At 41.6% G+C, this 17,230-nt stretch overlaps 1 pseudogene; it reads left to right on the forward strand.

The window, feature by feature from the left end:
- The first annotated feature begins 10,833 nt into the window (after positions 1-10,833).
- LOC102869047 overlaps positions 10,834-17,230 on the forward strand; it is a 68,453-nt pseudogene continuing 62,056 nt past the window's right edge.

Below are 17,230 nucleotides of genomic sequence, written 5' to 3' on the forward strand. Positions count from 1 at the left end.
AGGAAATGCCAAACTGCCTTCCAGAGTGGTTGTACCATTTTACAATCCCACCAACAGTGTGTAAGAGTTCCTACTTCTCCACAGCCTCTCCAACATTTATTACTTGCTGTCCTGTTAAACTTTGCCACTACTACTGGGATGAGATGATATCTCATTGTGGTTTTGGTTTGCATCTCTCTTAAACCAGTTGTTTTGAGCACTTCTTCATGTGTCTGATGGTCAGAAAGGATGGGTTTTGATTCATTCATTGACACACAGTCTTTAGTCTCTACCAATTCACTCTGTAATTCATGTCTTGTTCCAGATTGTTCGTTGTCATACATATAATGTCTAATCATCCACTCCTTTTAGACAGTCCTTATCTTCACCTGTGTATTGTTCATTATCTGTCCATTAGTTTCCTGCTGTCCTCCCCCCATTCCTATGTCCATCCTATTTTTATAACCATCATCTTTTACGGTATTTGTCCTTTTGTAACTGAGATATTGCATTAGAATGTCTTCCCAACTTAATCATGTTGTATAATATTTTACAAGTTGATTGTTTTTTAGAGTTGCATTATATTCCACCATGTGGATGTACCACAGTATTTACATCCATTTGCTTGTTGAGAAGCACTTAGGCTACTTCATCTCTTTGCTATTGTGAATAATGTGCAATAAATATGAGTGTGCATATATCTGTTTGTGCTACATCTCTTGTTTCTTTAGGGTATATTCTCTGTAGTGGTATACTTGAGTCAAATAGTATTTCTATTTCCAATTTTTTCAGGAAACATCAGACTGCCTTCCAAGTACAACAAAATATCTACCACCAGGAAACAGATTAATGAGACCTTCTAAAAATCAAATCCTTATACACATCAAAAATGTCTCCAACAAGATAAAAAAGGAAACCCACAGAGAGGGAAAAATATTTTGCATTGATATATCTGATAAGGGATTCATATCTAAAATTAATAGAATACTCCAGCACCTCAACAAGAAAAAGGCAAACAATTCAATCACAAAATGGGCACAAAATATGAATAGACACTTCATCAAAGAAGAAACTGGGATGGCAAACAAACATATAAAGAAATGTTCAAAATCCTTAGCTATCAGAGGGATGCAAAACAAAACAGTGAGATATCATCTCACCCCAACAATAGTAAAGTCTAACAGGGCAGCAAACAGCAACTGCTGGTGAGGATATGGAGAGATTGCAATTCTCATTCACTGCTGGTGGGAATGAGAAACGCACACTTGGTTTTTATAACATGGAATGCAATGCCCACAATGCACCAGTCCTCTTACTTCCTATTTGTTCCCCCCATCCATTCCTCCTTCTCTCTCATCACCTCCTGCTCTCTGATCTTTATTCCTCACGTGGTTTTGCCCTTTTAATATCACATGTTCATTGTTCTGAGAAGTGTGTACCTTCTGGTATTACTGTTCACCCCATAAATCTATCCATCACTTGACTAAAAGTCCAATCACAGACATGAGCTCAGTTCCAGATCCAAAGGGTAGTCAAGGGCCATAGTTAGTGGAAAAAATTGTGTTACCAACACAACTTTGTGCAGTTTGAACCCACCAGCTGCTCTGAGGGAGAAAAACAGGCAATCTTCTCCTGGTGAGTCTGCTATGGTATGGTTTCAATTTGATGGAACTCAGTCACAACAACAGTCTTTATCAGATCAGTAAGCCTGGTTTTCTTTTCTTCTTGTGGTTTTCACTTTGTTCTAAACTCATTCTCTTTTAACCTGCCAATCCTTTCTGTCCTTAAGGGTAGCTGATAAAACGCCTCCTCTAGGAATACTCTCCTGCTCTCCCAGACTCTGCAGCCTTCTGGTGTGGGACCTCTCATACTGCCTTATCTCTGTTCTTTCAGCTGTCTGTCTTTGCCCACTAGACTTCATGCCAACGGGAACAGAATATTGTTCACTTGACACAGAGCATGGCTCACGGCACATGGTAAGGATTCAAGAAATATTTGTTAAAAGTGTAAACAGCTTAAAGACTAGCATAACATTTCCAGAAGAAAATAAATGACCCTCTTGCTCTCATGTTGCATTTCTGTTTGAAATGAAATATTAAAAATATTTTTAGAGACACATTTAATTGGCCAGCATCCCAAACGCTAAATCACTTAGTTCCAGGATGAAGGATTTTCACTTTTCCCCAGCAAACATTTCTTTAAAAAAAAAGTAGATGAAGGAACTGTTGTGGTGGGGAGGGGAATTAAAAGATGAAGTATTACCTTGGAGCCACAGAGATACCCAAACACTGCCAAGCATGTTCCACAGGTCTGCCCACTCAAGGAGAAGCTATAAATATTTTCCCAAGTTAGGCTATTGAAATGAAATTATTTTGAAAACATTTTCTAAATACCACGTTAAATCGCAATTGTTTCCTAATAACTTGCTACCTTTCCTTACTTTTTTTGCCAACGCAACTGGAAATCAAGAGTGTCTTTCATTCAGGGAGTACATTTAACGCTTCAGTCTCCTTTACCAACTCACATAGGTAAAGGAAAAACAGTTAAATGAATCCTGAATCTTTAAGGTAGGGTATAGTTTATTGCCTCAGAAATGGAAGACACAGGAAGACAGAGATGCTGGCTGGTTTTCTTAGAGATTAAAAAGTTATAATCCCTTAGAATATCAAGAGAAACTGGACCTACTCATTCAATATATGACAGTGTCCTCTAGAAAGTCTCTAAAAGGGTAAAGCAGAGATGTGATTCTTCTGTGGGTTATATCTTAGCAGGAATAAGTTAACCATACACTTCCTTTGACTTCTTTTTCATCTTCTCTGCCTTTGCCTCATTTCTTAAGTAATGACCAGACTAAAAGCCACATGTAGTTCTGCTGGTCATGGGTGAAGACCAGACTCTGCCAATCTTTTTCCCATGACTTAGGTAGGTGTTTTTTAACTATGAATGCAACGTCATTGTTGCTCTGTTTTTTTATTCCCAGCACAGCATATCACGTGATTGTCTGAATCAAAGTGGCCAAAGCCGATTTAATTTTTCAAAAGTTCTAGTTTTCCAACATTCATACTCCACATATTCCACGTTACAAGTATTAAAGGATGTTTGCAGCTGTTTCTTCTCATTTTGATTGACTGTTGATCTGAACTCTACCTCTAATAGTACTCCTCGATTTTTCATAGTTTTCAGAGGTCTGTTATTTCAGTGGATGGCTAATCCTTCTTCCTAGTTGGCTTCAGTGTAGAAGCTCCACTAAAACCTGTCCACCATGAGTGAGCCCTCTGAAGCTTCATCTCACATACTTTGGGCATGTTGCTAGGAGCTTTGTTTCTTGGAGAGACAACATGATAGGTAAGGAGGTAGGATGGTGAAGGAGAGGAAGACCCTCCACCAGGTAGAATGGCACAGTAACTTCCACAATGAGCCGAGGGTATCAGAGATTGGGAGGCTAGCACAGACTAGGACAGGGTTCAGAGCTGTTGTCCATAGGGTCGCTATGAGTTGTACCCAACTCAATGGCACCTAACAATAAGGGGTGGGTATTGCTTTTCTGGGTTTGACCTTAGCCGACACTTTGAAGATTATTGGGCAAGGTTTTGATCTGTTGCTCATGGTATCACATAGCTCAATGGACCCTAACAACAACAACACAACAAGAACTTCTCTGTACATCACTTACCTCCCTTGGTTTATTCTACAGGAGAAAGTGGGGGTCAAAAGTGACTTTCAGTTATTGCAAATCACATGCACCACAACTTTGATAAAAAATGCAACTGACTACTTTAAAGAGGTAAGCCATTGGTTAGTAAGACAGCCTACATACGCCAGCATTCTTCACCAAGACAAGGAGAAGAAACATCATTTGCACTGGTTTGACGAGAGAAAAAAGACTGATGAAAAAATGAAAGACACTCAGGATAATGTCCTGTGGTAGGTGTCCCTGGTTATTGTCCATGCCCAGTCATATTCCTAGCTTATTTTGCTAAGAATATTCTGATTTTCCTTTGAGGTAAACCCCTGATGCTTCACTTCTGAGAAATTGCCATGGTTGCTCTCTTTACAAAACCTTCCCCCCCCCCATAATTGCTTAAAATCTGTAAATCATTTCTATTTCCCATCCAGATAAACTTCTCTCTTAAACTTGAACCATATGCAACTGCCTATGTGACACTGTCACTTAAATATTTAGTTGACACCAACCACTTGCTGCAGAAGGTCAAGGACTGCAGACTTCAATATAGATTGAGGCTCAATGTCAAGAAGACAAAGATTCTCACCACTGGGCCAATTGGCAGCATCAGGATGGATGGTGAAGAGATTGAGATTGTTCACAGCTTTAGTTTGCTTGGCTCCACAGTCAACACTATTGGCACTAGTAGCCAGGAAATTAAAGGGCTCATTGCCATGGGAAAGTCTGCTGTTAGGGACCCCTCCAAAGTACTGAAAAGCAATGGTTTTAGTCTGGAGACTAAGGTGCACCTGATACAGGCCATGGTCTTTGCAATCACTTGCTATGCATCAGAGAACTGGACAATGACTAGGGAGGATAGAAGGAGAATTGATGCCTTTGAGCTGTGGTGTTGGAGAAGAGTACTGGATATACCACTGACTGCTAAGAAAACTGTGGCTGATTCTGAGAAGAATGGGAATCCCAGAACACTTGATCGTTCTAATGCGAAACCTATACTTGGACCAGGAAGCAGTCATCAGAACAGAGCAAGGGAACACTATATGGTTCAAAATTGGGAAGGGCGTACGCCAGGGATGCATCCTATCTCCATACCTTTTCAACCTGTATGCAGAACAGATAATTCAGGATGCTGGGCTCTATGAGGAGAAATGTGAGGTCAAGATTGGTGGACGATTTATCAACAATCTGCGTTATGCAGATGACACAACCCCACTTGCTGAAACTGAAGAGGAACTGAAGCACCTGCTGCAGAAGGTCAAGGACTACAGACTCCAATATAGATTGAGGCTCAATGTCAAGAAGACAAACATTCTCACCACTGGGCCAATTGGAAGCATCAAGATGGATGGCGAAGAGATTGAGATTGTTCACAGCTTTAGTTTGCTTGGCTCCACAGTCAACACTCTTGGCACCAGCAGCCAGAAAATTAAAAGGCTCATTGCCACGGGAAAGTCTGCTGTTAGGGACCTCTCCAAAGTACTGAAGAGCAATGGTGTCTCTCTGGAGACTAAGGTGCATCTGATACAGGCCATGGTCTTCGCAATCACTTTTTATGCATCAGAGAGCTGGACAATGACCAAGGAGGATAGAAGGAGAATTGATGCCTTTGAGCTGTGGTGCTGGAGAAGAGGATGGAGGGTACCATAGAATGCTAGGAAAACAAACAGATTCATCCTGGAAAGGGTTAAACCAGGTGTCTCCTTGGAGGCAAGGATTCTGAGGCTCTGTCTAACACACTTTGGACATGTTGTGAGGAGAGACTGGTCCTTAGAGGACATCATGCTTGGGCGGGTGGAGGGCAAGCGCAGAAGGGGAAGGCCCTCTATGAGGTGGATTGATTCAGTGACTAGGATAATCGGGATGGGAGTGTCAGAGACTGTGCGAATGGCACAGGACAGAGCAGAGTTTAGGGCTGTTGTACATAGGGTCGCTATGAGTCGCAAGTGACTCAATGGCACAGAACAACAACAACAGCTAAGAAAATGAAGAGGTTCATCCTGGAGAGGGTTAAACCAAGCTGCTCCTTGGAGGCAAGAATTCTGAAGCTTTGTCTGACATATTTTGGACATGTTGCAAGGAGGGGCCAGTCCTTGGAGAAGGATGTCATGCTTGGGAGGGTGAAGGGACACATGGGAGAGGAAGACCCTCTTTGACGTGGATTGATTCAGTGACTGGGGTAATTGGGGTAGGTGTGTTGGAGACAGTGAGATTGGCACAGGGAAAGAGCAGGGTTTAGGGCTGTTGTATATAGGGTCACTATGAATCTCAGGCGACTCAACAGCACATAACAACAACAACTTTCCCACTTAAATTTGATTAGGTCTCAGCCTTTCCTATTTCAGTGGGTAATAATTCTATTTAAGCGTATGCTTTTGAGCTACAGTCCATGTGTGTCAGAGTATCACTTTACTGCGAAGAGATTCAACAGTTGATTTTTGAGAATAGATCTCCAGCCTCCTCTTCTGAGGTGCTTTAACCTTTCAATTATCATCTGAGAGCATTCATCATTGGCACCATCCAGGAGAATATAAAAACTTTGAAGTCATTCCTCATTCCATATGCAACTTTCCAGAAATCCTGCTGATATTCCCTTCAAAATACACTGAGAATCCAATGTCTAACCACCACCAGGCCACCAAGACTTCTTGCAGAATTTACTTGCAATGACCGCATGATTGGCCTCCTTGCCTCCAATGACTTCCTACAATCTGTCCCTCCTCCCCTTAGCAAGCACAGTGCTTGTCCCTTAATTAAATAAGAGCACATCTCCTCTTAGGTTGGTTACCCATGGTGGACAGTGTTGGGTGAAACTCCCTGATTGAAACAAGCTTGGAAGGAGGAGTGCCATCCACTTCCATAATAGCTTACCTCCAGAAACCCTATGAACCTGGAGAGAGGATGAGAGACACACAAGCATTGAGGACTCTCCTTCATAGGGTCGCTATGAGTCGCCTGCGACTCCACGGCACTTAACAACAATAATCAACATGGAGAGAGAGATCAGCTGGTCTAGTGGACAGAAGCGATGCTACCAAGCCAAAGGTGGGTGACTCTTAATCCGCCGCCCTCGGGCCTGTCTTTCATTGTTTTTGTTCAGACATTCCTCTAGGTCGTATAGCCCTGGTGTGTCCACTTGCCTTATCAGGGTCACTTGTGGTTGCTGTGAGGCTGAACACTGTGAGGCTGATGTGTCAAATGTGTTAATGTTTGGTTACTCAATGCACAGTGTTGGGTGAAACTCCCCGATTAAAACAAGCTTGGAAGGAGGAGTGGCATCCACTTCCGTAAAAACTTGCCTCCAGAAACCCTATGAACCTGGAGAGAGGATGAGAGACACACAAGCATTGAGGACTCTCCTTCATAGAGTCGCTATGAGTCTCCTGCGACTCGACGGCACTTAACAACAACTCCTGTAGTTCAGATCCTCTAATGGGTTCCTATTTAAATCAGAGTCCCAGCCAGGGCCTACAGAAGCTGTGCACTTCCCCTGGTCCTTCTGCGGCCGCTTCCAAAGTTCACCCAGTGACAAGCACAGGAGTCACAGCAGCTCAGTCCCTTTGTGCACAGGGTCACCGTGGATCAGGGGGTCAACATCTCGTCAGTTAACCACAACATGGGCTAGGAAGAGTAGCCTGCCTCAGAGGAGGAGCGGATCATTGAGCCCCGACCGGAAGGTGTTTTGCACGTTGCCTGGCGCATGCAAAATGCTCAGTAAACAGCTCTTGTTGCCATAGTTGGGATTCCATAAATGCTCCATTTCTTCCTTGAGAAAGCCAGCACATCTTCTTTTTCTCCTTTGATGTCTATGATGGCATGTAACTTGTCCCAGCAGCTTGGCTCCCCAGGAACATACAGATGGGATAACAAAAATGTGTGTCTTATGCTTTCTACAGCTACAGTCCTACGACTCTTGGCCTGGAGCTGTCAAAATAAGCCTGAAACACGGGCTTTCTGCCAAGTCTTCCTAGAGAAGGAGAGATTTAACACGCAGTCCACCTTCTCTCTGCAGGGTTCCCGCCGCCACTGCAATCCACTCCCTCCGCTCCAGTGTACTGTGTCAACCATGCTCCAGCAGCTTGGTAAAACAAGGGCTTATTTTAACTCCCATTGGCAGAGCGCAAGATGTGTGCGGAAGGCCCAAGGCAAGAGAAGTGGGAAAATGGTCCAGAAATGCCTGTGAGGTACCACTGCCCACAAAGCAAATGATATGTGACCCTTGTGTCTGCAAGGCTGCCACTGAGTCACAACTTAGGAAACTCTACTTGTTGACCAGGAGTCACAGATGCTAAGCACAGACCAGCATTTCTGTCAACCTAGAATTAGGGCTTTCAGGGTGATACAAATTGCCAGGGCAGCTGCCAAATCTCATCATAAATCATCAGAGCCTCTTGGTCATTTCTGGTTCTGAGATGACTCTTGTAAACCAACGACCCTCTTGCTTCCTAAGATCTTAGTCATCTGAGAATCTCAGAAAGAAAAAAAAATATTCCATCCCAAGCTCACAGAAATACGTCATTTACTCTGGCTGATTTATAACTACTGAGTTTCATCTATAAGTTACCAGCTGCACAAAGCTAGACACCTCTGACTGACACAGGATCACTCTTCAAAACTCCACAAACAAGAAATGGCTCATTGCCCTCCTCAGTCCCCCTCTCTCTCGCTTTTATAGTTGATGTTGAGTTAGCCTTCTCCTCATAGGGACACCATGCCCAAAAGGATCAGTCCATTTTGACCCATCGGACTTTTCTGAAGAAAATCACCAGGCTTTTCTTCCTAGTCTTATCTCACCACCATAGCAGTGCAGTGGTTGATCATGGAATATATTGACTGGAAAGCAACCTGAATTTCCTGCATTGTTATTGTTAGGTGCCGTAGAATCACCTGCGACTCACAGCGACACTATGTACAAGAGTCCCAAACCCTGCTATATCCTGTGCCAATCTTACTGTCTCTAACACACCTACTCCCATTACCCCAGTCACTGAATCACTCCATCTCATCGAGGGTCTTGTACTCTTGTGCTGCCCCTCCACTCTCCCAAACATGATGTCTCTCTCCAACAAATGGTCTCTCCTTGTAACATGCCCAAAGTATGTCAGATGAAGCTTCAGAATCCTTGCCTCCAAGGAGCAGCCCACTTTCACCCTCTCCAGGACAAACCTGTTTGTTCTCCTGGCAGTCCGTGGTATATTCAACACTCTTCTCCAGCACCACAGTTCAAAGGCATCAATTCTCTACAATTCCTAGTCACTGTCCAGCTCTCTGTCACATAGAACACAAATGCAAAAACTGAAGCAGACCAGGTGCACCTTAGTCTCCAGCCTGATGTCTTTGCTCTTAGGTACTCTGGAGAGGTCCCTGACAGCTTACTTTCCCAATGCAATTCGTCTCTTGATGTCCTTGCTGCTGGTACCAAGAGTGTTGACTGTGGAGCCAAGCAAACTAAAACTGTTAACTATCTCAATCTCTTCGCCATCTATCATAATGCTGCCAATTGGCCCAGTGGTGAGAATCTTTGCTTTCTTGATGTTGAGCTTCAATCCATAGTCTACTAGTGAACCACCACTGCTGCCTCTAACTTACTCAAACTTATTGTCTTCAAGATGAAACTGACTCTTAACTGATCCTCCAGTAGGATTTCAGAAGCTGTAAGGTGCACTGGAAGAAATTGTCCATCTTTCTTTCTCACACGGAGCCCCTGGTGGATTCAAACCAGCAGAAAGACATCATCTAAAAGTTAGCATCACAAACTCGACCAACACCCCACCTAGTAGTTGCTGTTGTTAAATGCTATTGAGGCAGCTACAATGTATAATAACCTTTATAAGAACAACAGATCTGAACCGTGCCCTGTGCTATGCCATTTTCATCATCTCTGACATACTTGAGCCCACCTTGCTTCAAAGTCTATCTTAATCTGAAAGCTCCACTAAGACCTTCCCACCATGAGTGACCCTGCTGGTATGAGAAATACCAGGGGTATAGCTTCCTGCATCACAGTAACCTGGAAGTCATTGATCTCTTGTGTGCAAATGGCAGAAACCAAACTGAAGTTGGTTTCAGCCAAAAGAAAGTGTATTGACTCTTGTGACTAAGACGTTTTGGAGTTATATAGCTTCAGACACAGCTGGATTTAAATGTAAAAAATATATTTCCAAACCTCAACTCTGCTTTCTTCAGTGGTTTTTTTTTTTTAAAGCTCTGCTTCCTTCTGTTATCATTTGTTGTTCACAAAAATGGGTTCACAATAATTCCAGTTTCAATTGAACCTTCTTAGTTTAGACTTTCCCAGGAGAAGAGTTTTTCTCAGCAGAAAATAGGCATGACTCTGATTGGTTCACTTCAGCCACATATTACCCATAATACAACCACTGTGGATTGTCATGTCATGATTTCAAAGACTCTTTTGTGCTTTCTTTTCTTGTGAGTGGAGTAAAGTTTTAAAAAGAAGATTCATTTTCATTCAACCATTCATACACATTTTATTCCATGCATTAATGACAATAGCTCTGGCGGCCTTGCGCCAAGGAATTGTGCTGCAGACCTGAAGCCACATGGTTCAAATGCACCAGTCGATCTGAAGTAGAAAGATGAGCAATCTCCTTGTGTGCATTTTACAGCCTCTGAAAACACACTGGAGGGTCAGCTATTATTAAGTTCCTACTCCAAGGCACATAACAATAATCTAATCACACTTTTCTTGCCATCTTCCTGTAATTCTTATTTCCATTAATCTTTCTAACTTACCTCTGTCTGCATTCTGGGTTTTACCCTTGGGCAAATACTGTTCTTTTTCTTTCATACAGTTGGTTATTTTGAGTAAATGTCTTTTAAGTGTAAGTGGTCACCTTAGAGGTCTGTCTGTTGTTAGATTGAAAGTTGAACCATAAGATTGAGCTTTGTACCAGGGACAATCATGATGGCAAAGGCATCATTCTGGGAAAGGTAGAGTGTCAGAAAAAAAAAGGAAGAATCTCAAAGAGATGGGCTGACATGAAGACTAAAACTATGACCGTAAGCATGAAGGAGATATTGAGGATTAGTGCAGGACAGTGTAGGGTTCACATCCGTTGTTTGTAGGATCCCTGTGAGTCCTAGTCTACTCAAAAACTCTTAACAACAGCAAGAGTAGACGAGTGAGAGACATGGAAAAAGGTCCAGGCATAATGCCCAACAGTCATACTGGATGTGGAGGTCTCATCACTGTGGAGTACACATCAGCAAGGTAATGAGCCACCCAGGCTGAACTAGGCAGCCTCCAACAGGATATGTCAGAATAGTCCCAAGATCACATGAGGCCAAAGAGGCAATTGAGCGCAGTCAGCCAACCTACCCTATTGGTGTGCAAAGGAGATTCAGGTTGAGAAGCACAATAGCACTCCGTTGCTTCCTATAAATTTGGGTTTACTCTCAGCAGGACTGACTCATTTCCTGCTGAATCATGGCTTCTTGCTGTATTTCTCTAGCCTTTCTTCCCTGCTGCCTCAAGTCCTTTTGGACCTCCTAAGTTCAGACTCCCGGGTCTAGTCTCTTCTCCTCTCAGAAGGAAAAGCAGTGTTCCCTTTGATGCTGGAGCTTGGGGTGAGGGGTATTACATAGATGAAAGGGCAAGAAAAGGAGAGGCAGCGCATCCACACAGCTAACTGTCTCTCTTCAACCACCCCTTAAAGGTTTACATAAACACCCCAACTCTGCAAAGGGGACACTGATGCTTAGAGAGGCTAACGTGACTCTGGATAAGGCTTTCTCCTTTCCATTTCATCCTCTGTCTAATGGGAATGCAAATTTCTTAGAGTTCCTGACATTTAACAATAATATGTGGAGACTTTTGGTGGGATCATAAGCCAGCAAGTCTGTCTTTCTCCCACAGAGCCATAAAGTAATTTAGGGAGAATCCCAATAAAAGATAATTCAAGCAGTCTGAAGTTTAGCGTAAAGTATTCAGAGCCAAGTTAGGTATGAAAGACAGTGAAGGCATGAGTGAGCACCCAGTGATCAACACCGTAAACCAGGCTCGGGAAAGCAGTGGGTTCCGCAAAAACAGAAGGAAGTAAAAAGAAAGTGATTCATCCTACTAGCATTGAGGCATCCAACACAGAGAAGTCAAGAACTCATCTCTCCATTGCCAGACTGAATTTCTATATGAACAGGTAGGTCAGAAAGGGCTCTAGGAATGACCCATTCCCGCACAGAAAGCCGATGCAACACCACCTTGAAGCTGGTGAGGAGATCTCCCCAAGTCCAACTGAGCCATTTTAAATTTTGCACTAGGGTCTGTGCATGCAGAGGGTAAGGGACATGGGTATGTCCACTGCCATAGAACAAGCAGCCCCACCCCCTTGTGCAAAAAAGTATGCTCACTGGTGTCATCAAAACCTGAATTGCATTTGCAGTGAGCATCCTGTGGAAACACCAACAGATGTTGCCTTGGCTAGCTTGGAAGGGGACCACAGGGAAAAGCCTTGGCCACATCCACAGCCAGTTTAAAGATGAAGTAACACAGCTATTCATTGAGTGGCAGAGAGAATCCGTAGCACAGAAAGCCACCGAAATCCAGGTATAAATTCAAAGGCCCCATTATATTTTGATAAAAAAAAATCAAGGATGGGGGGAAATATACCAACTAAATGGCAACAACAACAAAAAAAAGTGGGAGTGGCAATATTAATCTCTGATAAAAGAGATATTAGGGTAAAAACTAGTGTAAGTGACAAAGAAGGAGACTATATAATACTTAAAAGATCAGCTGAACAAGAGGACACATCTTAATATCAACACACTGAATGACAGAGCTGTAAAACACACAAACTTAAACAGACATGAAAAAAGGAATAAACAACATCACCACAGTAGTACGAGTCTTCAGCACACCACTCTCATTGAAAGACAGGATGACTAGAAAGAAGCTCAACAAAGATGCATAAAAACTAAGCTACACAATTAACCAACTTGACCTCACAGGTATACACAGAGTATTCCATCCAACATATGCTTAATATGCTTTCTGTCTGCAGTGCCCGTGATACATCCTCCAGAACTGACAATGTTAGGACATAAATTAAGCTTGATAAATTAAAAAAAAATTGCAGTGCTACAAATTATCTTCTCAGACAGCAATACTATGAACAACAAGGTGATAAAGGAGAAAAAGGCATGCACATGCAAACTAAGCTAATAATACTTTGCTTGATCACTACTGAGTAATAGAATAAAAAAATAAATAGAAAAAGTTTCTGGGGGGGGGGGAAGAGAATGGAAACATGACAAACCAAAACCTCTGGGATAGAACAGAGGCAGTACTCAGAGCACATAGCTCACACCAATAAGAAAACACATCAAAAAGGAGGAAATACTTAAAACCAACTATTTAAACTAATATCTCCCAAATATAGTAAAAAAACTGCAAGCAAATCCCACAACCTCTAGAAGAAAATTATAAAGATAAAAGTAGAGACCAAAGAATACCAAAAGAATGACTATGCGTTATTAACTATGCAAAGGCATTTGATAGTGTGGATAACAACAAATTGTGGAAAACACTGAGAAAAATGGGAATCCCAGAACACTTGATTGTGCTCATATGAAACCTATAAGACTAAGAGGCTATTGTGTGAACAGAGCAAGGGAAAACTACATGGTTTAAAGTTAAGAAATGTATGTGTCAGGGTTGTATCCTTTCTTCAATACCTGTTCAATCTGTATGCTGAGCAAATTGAGAAACTTGACTCTGTGAAGAAGAACGGGGCATCAAGATTGGAAGAAGACTCATTAACAACCTTTATGCAAAATACTGCAACAAGAAATAGGAATATCACTAGATAAATGGAAATATATAACATGTGCATGGATTGTTGTTGTTAGGTGCCATCAAGTATGACTCATAGTGACTCTATGAACAAAAGATTTGAACCCTGTTCTATCCTGTGCCATCCTCAAACTTCCTGACACACAAGAGCCCACTGCAGCAGTCATGGTGTCAATTCACCTGGTTGAGGGTCTTCCTCTCCTTCGCCGACCTTCTTCCCTTCCCAGCAGCATGTCCTTTTCCAAGGAATAGCTCCTCCTAGCAACATGCCCAAAGTATGTGAGGTGAAGCTTCATCATTCTTACCTCCAAGAGCACTCCAGATGCACCCTCTCCAAGATACAACTGTTTATTCTCTTGGCCGTCCATGCGATGTTCAGTGCTCTTCTCCAACACCACAACTCAAAGTGTCAATTCTTTTTCTGTCACCCTTATTAATTGTCCAGCTCTCAGATACAGAGCAAGTGATCAGAAAGACTATGGCCTGAATCAGATGCACCTGAGTTCTCAAACTGACATCATCACAATAATTTGGAGATGTCCCTAACCACAGATTTAGCGGTGCAATGCATCTCGTTATTTCCTGACTGCTGTTAACAACTGTGGATCCAAGCAAGATGAAGCCATTGACAGTTTCAATCTCCTCTCCATCCATCATGATGTCACCTATGTTAATGGATAGAAAAACTTAATAGTGTTAAAATGACAATTCTACCAATAGCAACATACAAGTTTAAACAATCCAGATATCCATGCCATTCTTCAAGGAGATAGAAAAGACAACTTCCAATTTTATTTGGAAAGAAAAGTGACCCAAGATAAGGAAAATTCTACTGCAAATGTAAAACAAAGTAGGAGGCATCACACTTCCTCACCTCAAAACCTATTATACAGCTATAGTAATCAGAACAGCATGGTACAAGTACAGTGAAAGACATACAAACCAATGATGTAGAACGGAGAACACAGAAACCTACCGTCAACTAATTTTTGAAAAGGAGACAAAGTGGGAAAATGACAACCTTTATAGCAAATAGGGCTGGTAAAATTGAACATCCTTCTGCAGAAAATGGAAACAAGACACCATGTCATACACAAAAAACAGCTCAAGGTGGATCAGAGTAAAAACAAAAAACCTATAAAAATCAACAGATAAGAAACAGAAACAAATGTTGCTATTGTATGTCATCAAATCAGAATTGACCCACAGCTGACCCTTTGGTGGGTTTTCAGAGGCAGTAAATCATACAGGAGGAGATTGCCTATTCTTCTCCTGTGGAGTAGCAGGCGGATTTGAACCACGTGCCTTCAGGATTGCAGCACAGATTCTTGCCACTAGGCCAATAGAAACCCCCATTTATGGCATGAATAGGCTTTCAAAATCACCAAAAATGCATAGATAGGAGAGGATAAAAGACATAAATGGCTGTATTACTATTCCTTTTTTTAAAAAAATATTTTTTTATTATTGGTTTGTTTACAAAGTTCATATACATTGTGTTTCACACTATTCTTTATGGGAAGCCAAACTTTATACCAAATATTATATGAAAATCCTTGTTCAGGAATTGAAGGAATTACAGATTTATAAGTTAGATTTCTCTTGTGGCAGATCCCAGAAAATGAGCTGTTTGTTCCCTGCAGACACTAGACAGAAAGGGGCCCCCTATAGAGGGAGTGTTACTTCCTGAGCTAGAGTTCACCCTGAGGCATCAAGGTAATCCTTAAGGATTTACCAGATTCTTGGATTTGTGAACTCCTCCCTCCTGAGTCAAGCAGAAGGTTTTCATTTGCATTGACTTGGCTTCATCTGCGTTGAATTCTCTTTGTGATTTACTTCCTGATAATTGTCAATAAAGATTCAGAGAAGCTTGGCTTGGGGTCTTCAGTCGAGAACTGCTGGCCCCCTGTTTTATGCTCTCTGCTCTATCACATTCATGGCTGTTTATCTTATTATTAATAATTATAAAATTATTTCATTCTCTGGGACCCTCAGTCTGCAACATTCTTCATTCAGAAAAAAATAATTAGCTGAAGAGGACCTTCTAAAAATCAAATCCTTGTATGCATCAAAAAACTTCTCCACAGGATAAAAAGAAAATCCACAGAGTGGAAAAAATAATTTTAAATTACATATTTGATAAGGGACTTTCTCTCTCTGTCTGTCTCTGTCTGTCTCTGTCTCTCTGTCTCTCTCCCTTTCTCTCTCTCTCTCTCTATATATATATATATATATAAAATTGAATGCTCCAAGATCTCAGCAGGAAAAAGACAATTCCATTAAAAAACAGAAGATATGAAAAGACTGTTCACCAAAGAGGAGATTCAGATGGCAAAAAAACATATTTTAAAAAAATACTCAAGATCACTTGCTATTAGACACATGCAAATTAAAACAGCAATGGAGTTCTATTTCACTCTAGCAACAATGGCAAATTGTACAAGACAGGTAACCAATGCTAGAGAGGATGATGAGAGATTAGAACTTTCATGCACTGCTGGAGGTAGTATAAAATGGTAAAACTGCTATAAAAGGCAGTCTGATACTTCCTCAGAAAATTGAAAATAGAGATATAACAGATTCATCGTAGAGAGGGTTAAACCAGGCTGCTCCTTGGAGGCAAGGATTCTGGGGCTTTGTCTGACATACTTTGGATATGTTGTAAGGAGAGACAGGTCTTTAGAGAGGGACATCATGCTGGGTAGAGTGGAGGGACAGTGCAGGAGGAGAAGACCCTCTATGAGGTGGATTGATTCAGTGACTGGGGTAATCGGGATGGGTGTGTCAGAGGCAATGAGATTGGCACAGGAGGGTTTAGGGCTGTTGTACAAAGGGTCGCTATGAGTCGCAAACAACTCAATGGCACATAACAACAACAATTCCACTGGTAGGAATATACAGTAAAGAAATGTTCTCATTTCAACACAAACAGGTGTATGCATAACACAAACAGATGTATGCATATACATCTTTCTCTTGCAGTATTAATTACAATAACAAAGAGATAGAAGCAGCCCAAGTGCCCAGGACAAATTGATAGAGAAACAGATATATCCACACAATGGAATATTATACAGCATTGAAAAATAGTAAAGAACTCATGAAACACTACACAACATGGATAAGTCCAGAGTATATTACACTGAGTGAAATTTACAAAAGGTAAATTGCTAAAAAAATTTTTAAAAAGGTAAAATACTGTATAAAACTACTGGTATAAAAATAGGATGGTTATGGGAAGAAGAGGGTGAAAACAGCAGAAATAGAATGATAGACAATGAAGACTGTAATAGATTAGTGGAATGGAAGATCAACCTTAAATGAATGGATGATCAGACAACATATGCATTGCAATTAGCAGTCTGAACTGAACATGCATAACTGACCAAATTGTAGGGAAGAGTGTGAAGAGAAAGAGAGAAGAGGGGAGAAAAGAAGATAAGGGAAGGTTTATCCACTGATAGAAACAATTGTGGAGGGTTGACAGGCAAGAACAAGAGGGAAGGGAGAAAAAGCAGAGATTAGTGAGCAGATGGGCCAGGTGAAGGGAAAGGGAGAATACAGTGGAATTTCTATAGGATTTTGTGGAATAATGTCATTATCCCATCTCAGTACTGGGATTATGAAACTAAGAAATTTAATGTGACTGATGTTGTTGTTGTTGTTGTTGTTATGTGCCATTGAGTTGCTTGCGACTCATAGTAACCCTATGTACAACAGCTCTAAACCCTGCTCTATCCTGCGCCAACCGCACTGCC

The sequence above is a fragment of the Elephantulus edwardii genome, unplaced genomic scaffold (assembly GCF_000299155.1).
Source record: "Elephantulus edwardii isolate Elephantulus edwardi_28Jun2011 unplaced genomic scaffold, EleEdw1.0 scaffold00062, whole genome shotgun sequence".
In the NCBI taxonomy this organism is placed as follows: Eukaryota; Metazoa; Chordata; class Mammalia; order Macroscelidea; family Macroscelididae; genus Elephantulus; species Elephantulus edwardii.